The sequence below is a fragment of the Alligator mississippiensis genome, chromosome 1, assembly GCF_030867095.1.
Source record: "Alligator mississippiensis isolate rAllMis1 chromosome 1, rAllMis1, whole genome shotgun sequence".
NCBI lineage: Eukaryota > Metazoa > Chordata > Crocodylia > Alligatoridae > Alligator > Alligator mississippiensis.
Window position 1 is genome coordinate 363,742,342 of NC_081824.1, and position 16,147 is coordinate 363,758,488.

The following is a 16,147-nucleotide window of genomic DNA, read 5'->3' on the forward strand; positions in this document are numbered from 1 at the left end:
TGAGATGGGCAGAATAGGAGGCTCCATGTGTTTCAAGAGTGCATTAATTGTTTGGATGATGGGATCAAGTGCGTGTTTAGTAAGTAAGTGGATGACATCAAGTTGGGTGGGGTTGCAGACACTATGCGGGGCTAGGATCCAGAGTTATCTGGATTAATTGGAGAAATTGTTCAAAAAAAATCAATTAGATGTAATTCAGCAAAAGGACTGCAGTCTTGCACTTGAGACTCAATAATTGCATGCACAAACACAGACTGGGAAATGATTGGCTAGGCTGCAGTACCGGAGAGAAGACCTGGGGGTGACAGGGGATCATAAAACGAATATGACCCAACAGTGATCTCTTGTAAAAAAAAAAACAAAAAAACCCAACAGCATACTTGGTTATATTAACAGGAGTGTCACTTGCAAATCAAAGGAAGTGATTTTTCCACTCTATTCATCACTGGTGAGGCCTCACCTGGAGTGCTGTGTCCAGTTTGGGGCCTCAGACTTCAAGATAGATGTGGATGGACTGGAAAGAGTCCAGCAGACTGTCACTAAAAGGATTAGAAGCCTGGAAGGCAAGATACACCCCAGGAAATTATGCACCAAAAAAACCCCCTAAATTATGCAAAATTACTATTATTATTATTATTATTATTATTATTACAAATTAAATTAACTATAACACTATTTGAACCTTCTTTAAAAATATATGCAGGTACTTTGTATGGTTGGGAGATGTGTGTAGGGAGGTATTTGTGAAGGTGGTGGAGGTGTGGGTATGTGTGTGGGGTTTGTGGACAGGTGTGGGGTTTGTGGAGCATTTGTGAGGGGGTATAGAGGGGTGTGGGGATTTGTGAAGGTGCGGAGGTATGGGTGTATGGGGTTTGTGGGCGGTGGGGTTGTGAAAGGATGTGATTGTGTGCGGGGGTATGTGGGTGGGTGGAGGGGGTGGGGTTTGCAGCAGGATTTGTGAAGGTGTGGGTAGGGGAGTATGTGGGGTTTGTGGGAGAGTGTGGGGGGATTGTGAAGAGGTATGGGTGTGTGCGGGTGGGTTTGTAGGTGGGTGTGGGCTCCCCGCCACACATCCATCCCCGCCCATGGTGCACAGCTTGCCACCAGTGCAACAGCAGCAGGTCCTCAGGGTGCTCATGGCTGCAGCAGGCAGAGCACCTGGTAGCGCACACCTTTGGCCGAGCTGCAGGGCCTGCACATGCTGGCATGGTGTTGGCTCAGCCCACTGGTGCATGCCTTCAAACCACACCAGGCTGGCTCCATGCCAGCATGTCGGGCTCTCAGCACTGCAGGTGTGCACGGCTTCCCGCTGGAAAGCTGGAAGTCCCACGTGGGGGCATGGAGCTGGCTGGCCGGCTCGATGGCATGTGGACTGGAAGCCACATGCCATCAAACTGGGCAGGCTCTGTGCCTTCACATGGGGCTTCCAGCACTCCAGTGGGAAGCCACATGTAAAGACAAGCAGAAACCCACCTGGCCCTATGGCGCATGACTCCATTCCTTCATGTACAGCTTCCTACTCAGCTCAATGGCATGCAACTCCCAATCCACACCCCATAGACCCAAGCTAGCCCTCTGTCACGGCGGGGTCCTATAGGAGGGCCGTGATCTCCTTAGGCCCTCTCTCCGTGCCAAGTCGGCCCAAGGGCACCCTCAAATTCTCGCCCGCCACGTCTTGCTGGTAAATATAATAGGGAGGCTGCCTTGCGTCTCCTTGGGCACGTACACTTCTGGACCCCTCGCGGGTCTTATCCTGCACCCCTGGGTGCCTTGGGGCACCCTAGCCTTATGGGCTATGCGTGGCTCCTACCACCCCTAATACCACGCCCCAAGCCTCGCTGATGGGATAGATGCTGGTATGTCTCTCTCTATGTACTCTCGCCCCGCTCTCTGGGGCCTCCTCTTCTATGTTGTCCTCTCTTGGGCTCTCTGAGCCCACTCTGGGCTTCCCTGGAATGTCGCCCCTCTCTGGGGGTCTTCTCTGTAATGTTGCCCCCTGTCTGGGGCCTTTGCAATAGTGCCCCCTCCTGGGGCTCTCCCTGCAATGTTGCCCGCACTCGGGCTTCTAAAATACAGCCCCCTGTCTGGAGCTCTCTGCGCCCACTCTGGGGACTTCCCGGCAACGCCCCCCGACTCTTGGGCCCACCGCGCTGCTCCCCCCTTCTCTCAGGGCTCCCCGCGCCACTACCCCCTCTCACAGGGGCAACTGCAGCACTCCACCCTGCTCCGGGGTCTATCACAGCACTAGCCCTCCTTCAGGGGCTCACCACGCCCACACTGGGCTTCCTAATAATATCGCCCCCTCTCTGGGGCTTGCTGTGCCCCTACTGGGCTTCCTAGTAATATGGCCCCCTCTCTGGGGCTCATCGTGCCCGCACTGGGGCGTCTCAAAGCTGCCCCTCTCTGGGGCTGGGGTCTATGTACCCCACACACAACCCGGAGTCTTTGTTCCCCGCCCGCAACCCACTGGTTGCACTCCTCGCCACCAGCTGCGCCTTCACTGGCACCAGGGTTCCCATACCACTGGGGTTCCCCCTTAAAGTACTGTGCCCTCACTCAGGCACTGGGGCCCCACCCCTCTGGGGTCCCTGAGGCCTCCTCCAACCCCTATAGCCTCACCCAGGCCACCGGTGTAATATCAAAGCCAAACAAACTCGAGCCTCCTGGCTATAACTCAAACATAACGCTCTCTGGCTGTAACAACTTAACTCCAAGCCACCAGGCTAAACCATAGTGCTCAATCCTCTCAGAGCTGTCCTCCTTCCCTCAGCTAGAGCGGTTCTTACATTGCTTGCCTCCTAGCTCCAGGAGCTCCTGCCTCTCTGGCTGCTGGCAGGGAACTGCCAGCCTGGCCTCAGCCCTGGGCTTTATGAGGGCCAGGCCCAGCCCCCTCCTGGCCAGCTGACTCAGATTAGTTGCCCTGGCAACCCACAGCTGTGGTTATGTTCTTCCAGGGCGCTCTCTCTCTCCCTGGCAGTTTCTACTCCCTAGGAGCAGGCATTCGGGTGCCCTGTGACACCCTCCATGTGGGACTTCCAGCACTCCAGCGGGAAGCTGAATATAGAGGCATGGAGTCATGCGCCATCAGGCCGGGCGGGCTCCATGCCTCCATGTGCAGCTTCCTGCTGCAAGTGCTGGAAGCTCTGCATGGAGGCACTAAGCCGCCCAGCCCGGCCCAATGGCTCACTGCCCATACTCACCCACAAGCCGCACACCCACCCACATGCACCCACCCCCCTGTCCTGCAGGCAGAAGCTCTCCTCCCTACTTATCCAGCTGTCCAGTTGTGTGGCTCTGTGCCTCCAAATCATGGAGGTGGAGATACAGAGCCTGCTGCGGTTAAATTATGCAAAATTATGTGATTAAGCGTGGGCATGCCTTTTATGCAGAAAAATGCGCAGGCATATAATTGCATAATCCCCCAGAGGATAGCAAGGTATATGAAGGAAAGGCTTAGAGAATACGGATTATTTAGCCTGGAGAAGAGAAGACAAAGGCGGGATTTGTTAGTAGTCTTCAAATACCTGATGGGTAATTATAAAGAATATGGAGATAGAAGCTTTTCTGTGGCTATAGGGCCAGGACTAGGATCAATAGCCCAAACTGGGGCAGAGAAAATTTAGATTTGGGATTAGAATAAACTTTCTGACTATGAGGTTGGTCAAGCACTGGAAGTTGTGCAATCTCCATCCTTGGAATTTTTCAAGGGCAGTTTAGACAGACACTCCACGTTACTGGGATGGTTTAGCCCAGGATGTTCCTGCCAAGTGCAGGGGGCTGAACTAGATGACCTCACGAGGTCCCTTCAAGTCCTACTTTCCTATGATCCCATGTTGCCCAGTAGGCAAACATTCTCTGATCATTGGGTAGTTAACAGAACTTTAAGAATTTTTGATGGGGCAGGAGGAGCAATAAACATGATTAAATGCAGGGTAATGAGGTGAAATCAGTGCAAGGTGACCTTTAGGCAGAGCTGAGCATGAGACACCTCTTTCAGTACATAGTCAAAGATAGAACAAAATAAGAACTGAGACAGGTCTAAGCTAATTCTCAGATAGAACATACTACCCTGGCAGATGTTCTCCTGATCTGTTACAGGATTTCTTTCCCTGTATGTGGTATTCAGCCAGCCAACCACAAGGCAGTCAGGTACAGTATTTTTTAATCTGGATGGAATATCTGGGCCTGTCGAGAAATCAACGCCACATGGTCTAGAAGGCAGAGTAAAAGGTGAGTGAACACTTTCAGCAGGCCTCTTTGCCAGATTTGCCCCAACCAGTGTGGACACATCAGAATAATTACAACTTTGTCTTTCTAAATCTTGAAGTTGCCCAAGCAAATCAGAGGAACTGGTGAAAAAAATATGCAGCAAGTCTTTGTTTTGAAAAAGAAAGACATCTGGTACCCAATCTCAGAACTCTTTTTAGATAAGCCTTAGACACCTTTTTAGCCAATGATTTTCCAATTTTCCATTGCCCTTGTGGGGCCTAATGAGTCTACTATGAGGTTCCTGAGCTAATGGAATATCATGGACCAGTCTGTCTCAGCCTGCTGGTGTCTCCATTATGGTCCCCTCTCATCAGCCATGACCGAGCAGGTTCAAATGGCACACCACTTCAGGGAAGCTGCTATCACTCTGGCACATTTTTTGAATACTCTCATCAGAGAGACAGAGAATAGTGGTAATTAGTAACTTTGTACTGGTAATGATTCCACCGCATTGTGAATCCCTGGCATTTAGTATGAGCTGAGTGGATGGGTGTGTGTGAGTGCACAACCTACAAATCAAGAACCAAGAACCGTTCTTGGGCCTGAAGAGGAGGAATGGTGGATGCAAATACTACCATCCTAAATCTGAAAGGTTTTCCCTTCTATTTCTTACTAATCCCAAGGTAGTCACTGATGATATCAGTGGGTTTTCTTGTCTCTTTTCTTCTTGCTGCCCAGAATGTGATGTCTGTTTGGAGAGGTGTTCACTTAAGAAGAACCAACAGGTTCCTTGGAAACAAAAGTCTCCTTTGGGTCTGAGGTGATGTGCTTTGACAGCTTAGGTAGGTGAAGTCTGAGCCATGCATTGCTTGACAGGCATGTTCCAATAAGAATGATCTGCAAACTGTTCACTTATCAGAGATGATGTGACTATCCAACAGAAAAGGCATCAGTTATGCCTGTTGACAACAGATGAGTCCATCTCACCTCAGGCAAGGGTAAAACCCTGAAGGCTTCCAGTCTGTCATGGCAGATGATTTAAAGTAAGGCAGGCCTTACTTCATTGTAAGAGGGTACTTTTGCCATTTCTTTTTTTGACCATGAAATTAAAAGAATCAACCTAAATGAATAATCAAGAAAGATGTATTCACAAAAATAACTTATAAGAAGCTCAAAGAAGTGCAGTCAGTTGAATATTTGCAATGTTCTATCTCACTGCCAAAGAATAATGTGGTAAAAAGGACTTCAGGGACAGCTTGGCCATTTTACCCCTGACACATCCTCTTGAGGCAGCCTGAAAAAGCATATGGCACATGTAGCCTACAAATCCAAACATCTAACCTCCCATCCTTAAGGCACATGTGCACTGCTGGTGTGACCCACACAAGCACATATTTAAAGAATAGCCTTTCTGTTTTAAAAAACCTTTAAAATTGGAAGACCACAGAAATCAGAAGCCTCTCTACAGTATTTCTGCAATATTCTTATTATGTTCAGCTCTGAGAATACATATGAGCAAACTGAATTACTGAATTTTGGCAGATAAACTAATAGCAGAAGACAACATACAGCTAAACAAAGACTAAGTACTGAGCATCACTTAATGCAAACAGCCTGGCTGGGGATGCAGCCCAGTCTACGGGGGGAAGGGGGAGGGAACTGTTCTTTGACCTGAAGAGGAGGAATGGTGGAGGCAAATACTACCATCCTGGGCAGCAGGAAGAAGATGTGAACACACAGCCTGCTCTAGCACTTCCTGACTTCTGGCCTGAACCACTGCAGGCATGTGGCTGCATTTCCTGAATCAAAGGTAAATGTCTGTTCACTTCTGTTTCAATTTATTCTGTGCAGCTTAGACTAACCTGCAAAGACTGAACTGATTCAGCCTCGGGCTTTTTGACTGTCTGTACTTAGCCGAAAGGAGGAGAACACTTTAAGCCAGTAACTAAGTACTCTCAAATAAAAGCAAAAGCAATAAAAGCTTGTGAGATGAGAACATCTTTCATACAAATTAACTCATCAGTGTTAAGGGGCATTATGTCCACTTACTGTTGACAAAATATATTCACATTGGTGTCTCAGAAAATGACTTTTTTTTTTTCTTCTTTTTCCTCCAAATGAAACTAAAGTCAGCTTCATACACCTTTAATGTGGTTGTCCATGTACTTTCAAAAGGAAACCAAAATAAGTAAGGTTACAATTTCAGTAAAGGCCCTCTTTTTACAAACTTACTTTTGTTCATATTTGTGCCTACTTTAAAAAAAAAAGCCCCCCGAGAGAGTTTCTGTCTATACATCACCCGCCCTTAAAAAAAGCTCAGTTAACTATTTATAGATCTTGCCCTTTTGTACCCAACTAGATCAAGCAATTCATACTGTGCATGACTGCAGGAGAGAAATTCATTTGCTCTAAGTGTCATCAAGGCAGCCTTTTACCTGCTATGAATAAGACCAGAAGACTTGAATTGCTGGGCTTTTACTTCAAATGCATGTTTCTACATTGTATGAGGTACCATCACTCCTTTCAAATTTTCAAAGTATTTAGAACATTTATAGAATAGGCAGCACATAACTGCAAGAATAGCTCCCTCCCCTCATCCAAGCACACACACACAGCTCCATATTAGATTTCTTTTCTGTAAGGTAATAGATGCATGCAAATCACCAGAGGATGTTTTGGGATGTCTCACACTGGAAAGAGCAGCACACCAATCCAGAGGCTCATGAGAATAAGACTATAATGAGGATTAGCTCAGTAGCAGTGGAATCGGAACAAAACAAAAAGAAAAGGAATGGCCTTTAACACCTCAGATCAACAAGACACTACTTTTGGGCTAAGTACAGACATTCAAAAAGCCTGAGGCAGAATTGATCAAATTTATGCAGGTTTCTGTAAGCAGTATATATAGGTTAACTGGGGAATGAACAGAACGCACGTTCACCCTTAGGTATGCGGGCACACAGGCTGCCTGAACTGGCCGAAGCAAGCAGGTTCGGACTCCCTGGGCTGCCAGAGACAGCTGAGCAGCCAGGCCACCCATGATTGCCTGCTGGGCATGGAGAAGCATGCCCCCTTCGTCCCACCACCCCTCAATCATAGTCATCCACAGGCACAGCACCCGCAACCAGGCAGTGGAGTCACCCATGCTCGCCGTCCCCTGCAGCGTGGTCATGCTCCCTGGGGCTACGCCCCCTCACAGGGAGGTATGGGGGTTCTGGGTGGACTCCTGAACACCCAACCCAGGGACTCACATGCCCCCCACAACACGCACAGCCCCAGTAAGCCCAACTAGGCTGCAGTGTACAGCTGAGCACCCCTTCCCCCTCCGCCCCTGTCACCATCAGCCATTGTGTTGACTCAGTTCTGTGAGAGCCCAGGGCAGGGCCAGCTGGGCACTCACCCAATACAACCGAGCACAGGGGCCTCAATGTGAGGGGAGGCTAGCAGTGGGGTGCAAAGGCACTTGAGATGCCAACAGACAGTGACCTAACATGAATCAATAGGGGACCTGGTACAGAAGTTCAATTCCCTGGTTTAACCTAAATTGTTGAAGTCTAACGGCACATCAATCTAGGTCCATCTTAAACCAGGTTCCACCATTTTAAAACCAGCCTATGTGCACCAAACTTCTGTACTGTTACAGGTTTAGACTGGTTTCCAAGCACTTATACTAGTAAAAATGTAATGTCTGTACCTGTCCCTGGTGTTTACCAGAGCAACAGTCCCCTTAGAAAAACTGGAGAGAATATATATATATACATATATACTCCAAAAGCACTCTACTCAGGCAAATGCCTTTGTTGTCTGGCTGCTTCAATTTTTCCTGTGGAGTCATTACTGAGAAGACAGATTATATTTGTAAGCTGACTGCATGCACTTATGTCAAAAAGCCACAATAATGTAGGCACTTAAAAAAAATTATAGCAGGTAAAGAAATCAGTTGCTAAGAATTTATTAAAGTTTGTCAGGTAGCGTTTTTGTAACAATCCTCATGGCTTCAGTCTACCAGTCTGCCAATAGCTGGGGGAATATGGCTCGCGTCCTTCCAATATCATGGGAGAACAGGGAGAGACAGACAGATCATCCTCCTCTCTGTTTTGTTTGCCCCACCACTGGCAGCACAAATAGGGCCCTATCCAGCTAAAGTCTGTTTTAGGATGAGTGCACACTGGGTGTAAAGCTAATTCTTAAATGATTGCCACTGACTGTGCATGCACAGTGCAGGTAATACAGTTTTTAGCAAAACCTAAGGGTGACTCTGTGTTTCTAGCACCAGATATAATGCAGGACTAAACACAAACCAGCAGAACAAATCCTTGAAGTCCTCTCTTCTCTGCAGACATGTGATGCAGCAACAATTCTGGCCCAAAATGAAATGCAAATTGGGCTTGTAAAGTAAACACAAAACATTTGGTTCAGTTCCCACAGCTGGTGGATGCTGCCATTTGAGAATATTACAAGTCACAATTCAGACTTATGTACTGCAAACACTAAGCAAATCTAATCTTTGCCTGCTTTCCAGATGCCAAGTTTCCATTTTTTCACGTTAGAGGCATACAATTGATCCCAAGACCTTTCACACTTGACTCTGCAAAATGATACCAAAATATAATGGCCTTATTGTAAAACAAAAAACAAACATCCCCCCCATTAAATAACATGTATGTATTTATTTAATCTTGTCTTAAAGAAGTACTTACAGTTTAGATAATAAGATTTTGAAACAGAACTGCATTAATCATGAATTTAACAGGCATCTCCACTAAACCTCTGTGGTAAATTTCATAAAAAGAAAGGATGAATAGGCAAAAACAAATAATTTTTAATAATAACATGCTTTACAGTTAGATCTCTGGCTAAGAGCCAAGAGCTCCTGAATTCCTAGCCTAGTTCTGCCACTGAGTTGCTATGTGGCACTAGGCAACGCCTAAGTTTCAAATTTTTGATGCTTTAATTATAGAGGAAGTCGGCTTTGGACATCTAGTAGCTGCTTGGCTGCTGCTAGGAGAGAGGCTAAGACAGAAATAAAATTTAAAACAACAAAAGAAAAGCAGGACAATTTTAACAGACACACAGAGACTTCTGGGGAGGCTTGGGGGCGGCAGGGAATGATTAGAATCTACAAAAGCTGAGAATTATGCATTGGTGGGCATCTGTGTCTGGCCTATATATAATGCATCTTATAGCAAGCAGCAGAGCACTACAACAGCAATTGCCATGTCTTGCCAATTGGGCAGAAATGTTTTATTTCACACATCATTTACAACTTGGTACCCAGATCCAAAAAAGTCAGCAGGCTTCAAAACAGGTAATGAGAAAGAAAGTGTTATTGCTTATACTTGAAAGTTGTATAGCTTCTTGGGTTAGATGCACAGGGTAAATGGTCATACTGGACATTGTGCGCCAAGGATTTCAATTATTTTCCCCATTCAACTGAATGCAGCAAAGCTATTTCTCTTTAAATTAGTAAATAATAAGGAAAAGGGAAAAAGATGGATCTGACATTTTGGATTGACAAAAGATAGTTATCCTAGGCACTGATTTCATTCAATATCTAATTCTCTTGGTCTCATTTGTCATGCCAGGACATAGAGCAGCAACAGGCCCTTAAACAGATGGGTCTGCAGTTATTTAAAACTCAAAAACACTAAAACCTTAAGTTTACAAACCCTGCTACCACCTTTCTCCTAGCTAAGATGGGGACGCTAGCCCTAGTTAAAGCAGGTTCTCTCAACTCGATCCTACTTTGTCTTTGCCCACTGCAGACTCAAGATATGTCCATTCTACAAAAAAAACACAAGGGAATGTATATGTACTACATATTCTGGGGAAAAAAAATGTACTATTGCCAGCTGTGCTAGTTACGTCATACCAACTATCACACACAGTGGCTGCAGGAGTCCTTGTCTAATTTATTTTCAGATGCAAAAAGCACCCTAAACAGTTTTACTTCAAAAGTACATGAGTAGAGGAGATTAGTTGAAGTGAAGTGTTACTGGAAGTCCATTTTTCTGTCTTCTTATAAACTGGTTAACATTTAAAATATTAAGCCTAAAACTGAAGCAGGGATTTCACCTCAGGACCTGCAAAGATCACCAAAATGGGATAGCAGAACATATAAAACAAATGGCAACACTTGTGGAGAATATGCCATACCAAAAAAAATACTCTGGGCTGCATAATTTATCCTAGGCACCATTAGCCTAGATCATGACAGTAATACACATTTTTCACCAAATGAATCAACATAAAACTTTTTTAAAACAATGACTGCATGAAAATCTTCTGAGTAAAAATACCATTTTTTTCCTTGTAGAAACAGCTTAAGATAGCCTTTAAAATAACCACAGGGAAAGGAAGAAGAATGTCAAAAATTAAAAGAACCCAGCTGCACATGCAAAGTTTAAGGGCAGGAGGAAAAGATTAAGCAACAACAGGATGGAAGGATGGTCAGGAGAGATTTAAGAGTCACCTTCCCAATACCAATGGAGCTAAGAAAATTTTGGAAATGACTGCAGTCTTAAGCAAGATGGATCCCATAGGACAATGGGAGCCAATCTTTCTGAAAAGTGTGCCTGAATGCAAGGTCTGCACCTTCCTCGAGTTCCACTCCAATTCCCCATCCAACCTACTGCTCTGTTTTCTGCTCCCTGGCCAATCTGTTGGTTCTACTATCTATTCTTTGCCCCATGCTCCCTGCCTAATCTGCTGCTTAGTTTTCTGCTCCCTCCTCAATCTGCTGTGTGCCACTGATTGGCTGTTCCACCATAGGAGATGGTGACTCAAAATTATATAGCCACGTGAATATCAGACTTTTTACACTCATCGCTATTAGTCTTACCAGTTACATTGATTACATTGGTAAAGTAATGTTCAAGCATTCATTAATAGAAACAGCAATTTCTTATGGCAAATAAATGCTGTATACTTTTTTTCTTAACCAAGGCTAAATTCAAATTTGCCATGCTGAGCAGCCAAGTTAAAAGCAAATCAATATTACTTTACAAGAAAATCTTTCCCACATTAATTAATTCTAGCTCTTTTTATATATTAGGCTGAACAAATGCAATTGCATTTTTGGTCCATAAGAGCTGATATGGAAACTTTTCCATTAGTTGTTTGGAACATTCAGTTTTCCGATCTACGTAAATGTACGGGAAAAGTAAAGTGCACACCCTGAAACAGTTTGGCAGTAGAAACAGATTACCTACATCCTCTATCATTAAACAAATTTCCTCCACATGCAAACTTCATGATATCACTATGATACTGTAACTACAAAATGCAGTCAGCACCTGCTAAACAACCTCTTTATTTTAATCACCTATAAATATTCAAAACTTTTTCACAAATCAATGATACACATCCTTTTAATAGCTGTCAACAAGGATGGAATGAGTCTTACAGTACACTAAATAAAACATGCAAAACATTATACATGAAGTTAGAAAGACATATTTGCTGCAACAATGAGGAATTCTGGAGGCATCAATTCAGCAGCAAAACTGCCAAATTCCAACTTACAGGATATTCACAGAACAAAAATGCGCTCTGCATCTTGGTCACCAGAATCTCACTAAAAACAGTGCATCTTGACACCTCAAATCTCAGTTCATCTATCCTGGTGAACTGCCAAACACCAGAAGAATTATATATATACGCTTATTTAATACAAACTCATCTTTTGTTCCTGAGTGTGTTTTCATCATAGCAAAACAAGAAGTTTGTTTTCTAAAGAATGATTTTTTAGAGAGCTACCTTAGTCCAGTGTCAAAACATGCCATGAGGTGTCTTACTATTTATACTCAAGCAGCTAACATACTAGATCTTATTTAAAACTTAGGGAAATAACAGAAATTCATTTCAGTCTACCATCATCAATAGTTTCAAATTCTTGATAGGAACCACAGGGTAAATTTTTCCTTCACTGAAACTTTAACTCTGAACATTTATATTGTTAAATATAAAGCTCTAACTGTCCACAGAGATGCTTACATTTCTTTCTGCTTTCAGCCAAATAAAGCATAAGTGTCCCAAGTCTACCCCAAGCATAGTGGCTAGACTTTAGCCACTTACAGAAAAACTACCCAACCTAGCAGACACAGATGCCAGTCACTCCACAAAGAGAAGCAGCTACCTTAGACCCAAGAGAAGTCAAAAGACTAAAGGATCTTCATAACAGCAGAGCCACTGGCTTCTCTCCCATGAAGGTGTTATCTCCTTCAGAATTCACTGCCAAAAAAGGGTTTATTTACTCCTGAATTTATCTTGCTCTTGTTTGTGTAATGACACCACATCACCTCCACTGCTAGGAACCCTGTGTAGACAAAAATAAACTATTTTCCCTAGAATGACATCCTATAGGAGAAAAAACGGTCTTCACCTTTAGTGATGGGGGGGGAGGGTGGATCTTTTAAGTAATCAGCTCTAATTTCCTTTCAATGAAGATGGTAATAATGACAAAAATATCATAAAGTAGAGGCAATATACTCAGAAATACCTGAAATACCACAATTACTTCCCCAAAACTGAATCTCAGATTGCACTATGCAGCATCTACAAGTAACCATATAGACCTGGGGTGGGCAAAATATGTCCCGCAAGCTGGATCCGACCCACCAACTGATTGCACCTGGCCTGCGGGTCGGCAGCTGCAAAGTCATAGGATCTGGCCTGTGGGGAGCCAGCAGCTTCAGCTGCTGTGTCAGGTTGGGTAAGCGGGCACATCCCAGCTCCAGCCCCAGCTTACACCAGCTCCTGCCGTGTGCTGGAAGCAGCATTGGGTGCACAGCAGCATCAACTGTGGCTCCTGCTGGGGATTGGGGCAACTGCCTGGGACTGCAGCTGATGGAATGATGCAGCAGTGTAACCTGTGGACCCAGGCGGACGCCCTGATCCCCAGCAGGAACCAGCTGGCTATGTCCACAGCTAATTCTAACATCCACCTGGTGCTGGACGCTGGGATATTAATCGCACTGGCAGTGGAACAGACAGCACTGAAAGAGGAAGGATGGATGCAAAAGGCAGGACTTAAAATGCAGGCCAGTATGATCCCTCCTCTCTTGATCCATCTAATATGTTTTTCCCAGGTCCAAGAGGAGAACAAGTTCCATGCAGCTGTTGCTCTCCCCTACAGCCATGTGGGCAAATGCTAAGCACTGACAAAATCAGGAGCAGAAAATGTGCTACATCCTGTGAGGGGCTGCAATAAGTAAGTTTCCCAAGGGACACAAAGTGGAACTGGGGAAAGAAACAATTCCATCCAAGAGTCACGGTTCCTTCTGGGGACTGTTCCTAAGATGTTGTGACCTACTACCAGCCCTTCCCTAGGGCTTGGGAGCAAAGGCTCAACCTGGCCCTAACCATTAATTTCTTTAAAAAAAAAAAAAGTTATTTGACTCAGGTGTATTCCATATTGCAATATTTTCTATGAAGTAAAATAAATACTAATCATTGTGAATTCCAGCAATACGAGTATATTATTTCTGTTAAAACACTTTAAAATACACTAGCTAAACTTAAACTTTGCAAGTATAGAGGGCTAAAAGTCGGTGGAACTACAATGATTTTTGCCAGCTCAAAAAAATTAAAATAAAACAGTTACCACTAACTAAATAATGCTGAATGGGGCATTCTTGATATTTTACTCTCTGGAAGGATTTGATAGCTTGAGCACCACAGTAAAGATGGTATACTTTACTGTGAGAGCTATTAAGGAGCTACGCCTAGGAAATGAATGATACTGCAAATTGTGGACAAGTTGGCTTTCATAGGGCCATTAAAGACGTGTCATTTTCAAGTTGATGCCACTACTTGCACCTCCTATAACAATTATTCTCAATTTCTTTTCATCTGTCCCATAAAAAATGATTGCTTGTGCTTTACTTAATCCTCCACTTACATCTACTCTATTGTTCGTCTCTTTCCCTTTCATCTTCTCCACATTAATTCCCCACATTGCTTTTGATCTAGCTTTTTTGTTTCCTTTTTCCCCCTACAGATTCTTCCTGATGAAGAATTTGCAGCCGTAATGTTGGATCTAATGTGCAGGGTGATATTTTATTGATTCACTACCCCACACCTATTAGTTTTGTACAATGAATAACATTATACAATCGTCACAAGATTGGTTGTCTATGTCTGAATCCTGGATTTAAAAAAAATGATTCCACTAAAGTTAAAAAAAAAAAAATGTTCCACTCTATAAGTAAATATTCATCTTTAAAATATAAATTTAAGGAGCACATGCAAACAACTACCAGGAAAAACAAACATTTATTCTTAACAACCTAGAAAACTGTTGTTTGCCATAGTAACACTTACTGGCAAGTTCAGTTAATAGAATAATTGTAATTTTCACTGCTACTAAATAAAAAACATAAAACTTGTCTGGAAACTGTAATAAATGCCCATAGAAATAAACTTGACTACATTATTTATGTCCTTGCAGGAAGGATGATATTGGTAGGATCAGAAAGTCTGATCTTTGCTGATAAAAATCTAACAGTTACAAAACCTGGTATTTGTGTCTACTTGAATAGGTTAAAACCTGTTCAGAAGTTCCAGAAAGAATAGTTTAAAAGGCCTTTTTTAAGCTTAGCTAATTTTAATATTATGATTGATCACTATTTTAAAGCATTCAATATTTCCACACAATTTTTAATAAAACATACACATCTTGAACAAGCAAATATAAAAGAAAAAGAGGCCAGAGGTTTTATGTTATGTGTCTTAAACTAACAACATTAAGTAAACCAATTATTTTAAATAGCAGTGGTTTTTGCCTAAAGAAATAAATAAACCCAACACAACACAACTGAATCAATCTTTAGTATTGATCTTGAACAAGAGTAAAACAAATATCCAAAGTCAACAACCCTGGAAATGATAGTTTTACTTACCGTAAGTCTACAATCCGAGTTGTATCAAACATTTAAAAATCTATAGCATATGCATTGTCAACTCACAAGCATAAGTAATATCCAATAGCTGTTTGCCTTTCCAGATGATATACAGACCATGAGGACTATGTCAGCAGAAAGCTACTTGTACAAATTATCAGGTTTAAAAATATAGTCTTGCAACTCCAGATATTGTTCATTTGGTACTGTACAAAACTGTGACAAGGTCTAAAAAAAAATATACTGACTGCTTTAATATATGCATGTGTTCTACAACCAACGTTGTTTACATAATAAAAAAGTTTCCACTAGTTTGAAACAGATTACTAATTTTAGCAGTGCTTTCTAAAATAAGTGCAAAACAAGAAAATCTGAAGTTAACTAAATATGTCTTTATGCATTAATATAGATACTTTTATCGTTCACTTGATTTTCAAAAGTGGAAATTTAAAAAAATCTAGTTTTCAAGAATAATCTGCATAAATTAATTACTACACACAATACTTTCACTGCAAACATGAGAAATATATGCTTTAATATAACAGTGGTTTCAACAGCTTCAATTTATTATAAACCTCCATAAATAACTAGACTGACAACAGAACAATTGCCAATACATCAAATAATTTTAAAAGGCCTTGGTTGTCTTTCACTGTATACAGTAATACACTGTGCTGTAACCAAGCATAAGAATGTCCAAAGTTAACACAGAAACTAGATTTAGTTTCACAATGGGACACAGAAACACAGCTCCCACACTAGAATCCTGGGTTAGGCATCTAAATTTACCACATCATTGATTGAGGAGATTTTGGGGCCAAAGGGATCCACAAAAGTCAACAGGCTGAGTGGAGAACTCCTATTTTACCTAGTAGGAAATGTTGGAAAGAGAGGTATATCCCAGTTCTTCTTCACAGACCTCTCCCTGCATCAAATCAAGCATTTTAGAAATGGAAGACCAACTTCTATTCCCGGAAAAGGTTCCTGCTCACCAGGCTATATGTTGGTCTGGATGGAGGTATTTCTACACCCTTCTG

The 16,147-nt window shown here is 43.0% G+C and overlaps 1 protein-coding gene and 1 long non-coding RNA gene across 2 annotated transcripts in view; one reads left to right on the top strand and one right to left on the bottom strand.

The window, feature by feature from the left end:
- PCCA (propionyl-CoA carboxylase subunit alpha) overlaps positions 1-16,147 on the bottom strand; it is a 476,911-nt gene that overhangs the window by 111,156 nt on the left and 349,608 nt on the right. The window lies entirely within an intron of this gene.
- On the top strand, positions 5,881-14,415 carry LOC109283013 (uncharacterized). The gene is made up of 3 exons (XR_002090052.2): positions 5,881-6,019; positions 13,299-13,420; positions 14,210-14,415. It is a non-coding gene; the product is annotated as an uncharacterized LOC109283013 (long non-coding RNA).